This window comes from Adiantum capillus-veneris, chromosome 11, assembly GCF_014529385.1.
Source record: "Adiantum capillus-veneris isolate H3 chromosome 11, ASM1452938v2, whole genome shotgun sequence".
NCBI lineage: Eukaryota > Viridiplantae > Streptophyta > Polypodiopsida > Polypodiales > Pteridaceae > Adiantum > Adiantum capillus-veneris.
Genome location: NC_140941.1, coordinates 83,545,208 through 83,549,949, shown reverse-complemented (window position 1 = coordinate 83,549,949; position 4,742 = coordinate 83,545,208).

Below are 4,742 nucleotides of genomic sequence, written 5' to 3'. Positions count from 1 at the left end.
GGGCTTATAGGACAGCTTATAAGGTAACTACTACAATGACACCATTCAGAATGGTGTATGGTACTGAAGCTGTGGTTCCTATGGAGTTTGTAATCCCCAGTCTGAGAATGGCTGTGAAGTATGGATTAGACTTCAACCATAATCTTAAGAAGAGGCTGGATGAACTGATGCAATTAGATGAACCCAGGCAAAGGGCTATATTGGAACAATAAATTGTTCAACAACGAAGGAAGCACTGGCATGATCACCGAATTAAAGTTCGAGAATTTCAAAAAGGAGACTTGGTGCTTCTATATCAGTCTACACTGGGTCCAAAGAAGCCGAACTTGAAGATTGCCTGGGCAGGACCTTTTGAGGTGGATTGGGTCTTCTCCAATGGCTCAGTCAGACTGAAATATTTATCTCGACTAATGTGCCAGGAGTATATAATGGAGCAAAGATAAAGATTTATTATTCAGAGACCAGAGAAACTGGGCCAAAACAAGGTACTAAGGAAATGGAGGTTGCTGATCAAGAGATACCGGAATCAGACATTTTTGGACTTTTTCATGTGCAACCAGTTCCAGCTCAGAACTAGTACCAGAAGGACCAGATGAGTCTGACCTTAGAATCAATACCAGTATGGTCAAGACAGACTGGAAATTAGTCCAGTACCAGTATGGATACACTTTCCAATTTTTAAGCGGCCAACGGTCAAATGGCACGCCAGTGCTAATCATTTCAAAGATGGGTCGCAGTCTTGTCCAATGCATGTCTACCACGACAGCAACGATGCACAAAAGTCTAGGAGCGGCGAGTGGTGGAGCTTTTATGGCACGAACGCGTATAACAGTCAAGAGAGTTAGCATTTTCCTCATAAATCCCCTGCGCGACGCTTTTCTCCTGTCAACCATTTGCCATCGCCAAGCTCCGAGGTTTCTTCGCTGTACCCGCAAACTTCGACCTCTGACGAGACAGTTGACTGTCAGATAGTCTTGCTAGCAACACCAGGAAACGGCTTCTCCACAACAAGTAAGTCATCTTCTCCTTCGCATGTTTCATCGTCATCAACCTCACAGTGCATGGGTAGAAAGAAACGCTCAGAGAAGATGCAGGAGTCTCTTGAGGAAACCCAGGCCATAGTTGCTGAGGCAAAGGCAAGCCTTCCTGTTATCCCGTATAGTAAAATCTAGCGTTATGTATTTACTGATCAAGCAATGACTCTGCTACAACTCTGGGATCTTCGAGTTGTATTGCAAGCCACAAGGATTGCTTTTGATGCAGACATCATCAAGCAAGTTCTTGATTCCTTCGATGCTGAGAATGGCAGTGCCATGGTAAATGGAAGGAAGGTGTCAGTAACACCAGAAGCCATAACATTTGCATTCCGGATGCCCAATGAGCCCAAACCTCTGTGGAAAATGTGCAGCAAATAAGTATCGCTCTGAAGGAAGATGAAACGGCTAGATGGAAGCGCAACGCAAGTGCTCAAGGAGTTCCAGTAGAGCAGGACTGGAATCCTCCACTGCTTACAAGTTTGTAGCCGAAGCAGTAAGCCTTAAGAACAACCCAACGTATGTATCCGAAAAATTGTTTGTTATGCTGTTGGCCAGGATACTGGATCCACAGGTTCATATCAACCTTTGCCAAATTCTCTCGCACAATGTACTCCAGCAAACTGCCAAGCTAAAATCTCAAATTGTTTTCAAAGCCTAGTATGTTTGGCAATTCCTGTATTGGGCTACTGCTGCAGATGTTAATGAGCAGGTAAAGAAGGGTTGGAGTGAGAAGCCAATTCCTGAACCAACGAACATTGAATTGTCCTCAGACGATGAGAAAATAGACAATCAAACCATTTCCACCGACCTGAAAAGGAAAGAAACTGCAGAAGAGGCTAGCATTTCAAAGAAGCAAAAAATTACACTGAAAAAAAGCAGTGAATTTTTGAAGCAGATACAAAGCCAGGTCACGTCAATAACCACTGAGAAAGCTGTAGTGACTCAGACTAAGCAGCAATTTGCTCAGGAGACTATGCTTGACCAGTCAGTTGTAAAGAATACAATTGCTACTGGGTCTGGGAAAGATCATGGCAAGCCAGCTTCACTGTTGAGAAGATAGCAGACCAGTCAGGGGACAAAGGCAAGAGTCAACTGGACAAAGGGAAAGGTCCATCTTTCTTGACTTTGCCTGGTGGAGTTCCTACAGATACTGGAAACCTTCTGCAACTGGTAAAACAGGATAAGTTGCAGCAAATGCAGACTCAACCAATTGAAAGGGCATCTTCTGCTCAACAAAGCTGATTATGCAACTCTACCCTATGTGGCTCCAGTGGCAATATATGAGCCTACTGATTCTGATCCAACTACAGTCAAAGACAGATGTTCAGTCCTTATATAGTCTTCTTGGAATACCATTGTTAGTTGTATGGGACAGCTGATGGAGGCTACTGGATCAAAGGAGGAAGTCAAAAATCTCAAAGCTGACTTGACAGAAGCACAACATCAGATTGAAAAGCTCCAAAAAGCCCAGAAAGAGCAGAACATACAACACAGGATACTAGAAGCTCAATCAGAAAGGACTAATGAGTTGTTGAACAAAAAGCTAGCAAAGGTTGAATCTGAAATAATGATTATCAAGAATCAAAGGAATGAAGCACTGAGAGCTGCTAAGCAGGCTGAAACAATGCTCAGGATGAAGCGGGAGGAATTCAGACAATTGCTACTGCACCATACCACTCTGAAGGCTTCTCTGACTGAAAGATACATCTACAATAGCTTGTCTGAAATTTTAAACCCATCAGGCAATGTTGTTTTCAATTTAGAGAATTTAAATTCCTTGATGGAAAGTATGTAGAGTGATTTGCAGGACAAGGTGAGTGAGTACAATAATGCCCTGATGAACCAAGCTATAATGGATTATATTGAGCAGCAGACTTCTCCGGAAGAGGAAGAAGAAGACGAAGAAGATGAAGCTGATCACGAGGAGGATGATCAAGAAGCTGGGTATACAAAGGATGATGATGATGCCCCACCACCATCTCCACCTCCAGGACCTGGGACTGGTGGGACAGGGCCAGATGAAGGAGACCAGTCACAGCCAAACCAGCCAAAACAGAATGAGGGCCATCACGAAGGACAGGACAAAGAGCACCAGTAGGGTAACCAGCAGACTGAAGAGCAGCAACCCAGTCACACTGGTAATCAGCCAACTTATCAGTCCCCCATCTGAGCAGATATGCTAAAGGGAAAATGAAAGTACAGGATGAGGGACCAGTTGATGATCATCAACATTCACTGCAGCTCATTACTCTGAATAGGCAATTGAGACATCAACAGGCCTCCATCACGAGAAATTATGTGGAGGATGATGATCTCTTAACTGACTTGGAAAGATTTCAAAGGCTATATGTGGGAGCTAGGGAAATATGGTAGAACATTGGAAATCAACATCTTTCCATGATAAAGAAGCTTGCCGACTACCTGCGCATCCTAGTACAGTCCAGCTGTTGGAACGAGTTCCTGGATTGATACTCAATGTTGATGAGAGAGTGCTAAACCCGTACTGGCAAAGGCAGCCTACTGCGGATTGTCGCTGCCTAGCCCTGGAGCTGGAACTTCTGCTCGGTAACAAACCAACTTACCGTTGTATGAAGGATGTTAGGGTACAACTCAAGGAAGTTTTGGTGCAAATGCAAACACCAGAGGTGTTTTGGATCAGAGAGTCAAAGCCATTCTTGACGACCAAACAACCACTAGTAGAGGACCTCATACACGAATGTCAGTCGGAGCACAGGCAATTACTCTCCGAACACTGTTCTAGCTAGTGAGAATTACCAAAAAGATGATGTAGCAAGAGAACCAGGCTGTTCTCAATTTCTTAGAATTTGTGCCTGATTCTCCAGTTCTCTTGTATGCTGTTCCAATAAGAGAACCGAGCTGCCAAGATTCTTTCCAGCGCTGTATCCTCAACATCAAGAACTAGTTGATCGTCTCACCTACTTCAAAATTACTGATGAGCTTCAGGATTGGTATGAGCGGTCAACTGTGGTATGGAAGACTTGGCAGACGTTGTTCAATGATGCTCTCCAAATCAATGACATTCAGGCACTAAAAGAGGAGATGCAAAGGATCCAACTGTGTATGGGCCTGTGGAAGATTCAAGTCAGAGGACTGACCAGGATTACTGATCAGTTGCTACAACTTACGGTTGAATCTTCCAAATTGCCTGAAAAAGACATTGCAGCAAAGCTGGGTTTGGCACCACAGTACAGGGAGATGGCTGAGATTCTTTTCGAAGCTCGAGTCAAGACTAATCAGCCTCTTCCAGAAGGATGGATCCAAACTGCTTCGCATTGTCATAAGCTGGCCAAAACCAGACTAAGCAAGGGCAGGCGTACACTTTATGATCCTGACACCAAAACCTATCATTCTCTCACGCCTTATGAAGAAGAGATGACCACCGCCCGCCGGGATCAGCTTGAGCAGGAGGCCATTTACCGACTGATTCAGAAGGAGAATACTAGTACTGGGACTTCTCAGGCACCGTCCCGGTCCAAAGGTAAAGGCAAACGGAAGACGGTCCAATGGAAGGATACTGGGTAGTTTCATCTCATAATTCAGTAGCGACTTTTCTTTTCAGTAGGAAGGGAGATATGGCTGGAAAGTCACTATGTGGGAACGTCTTCTTAGAAGATGGGCAGCGAACTACTTAGTAATTACTATGGTAATTACTACAGTAAACCTGAAGTGTATAAATAGGGCCCA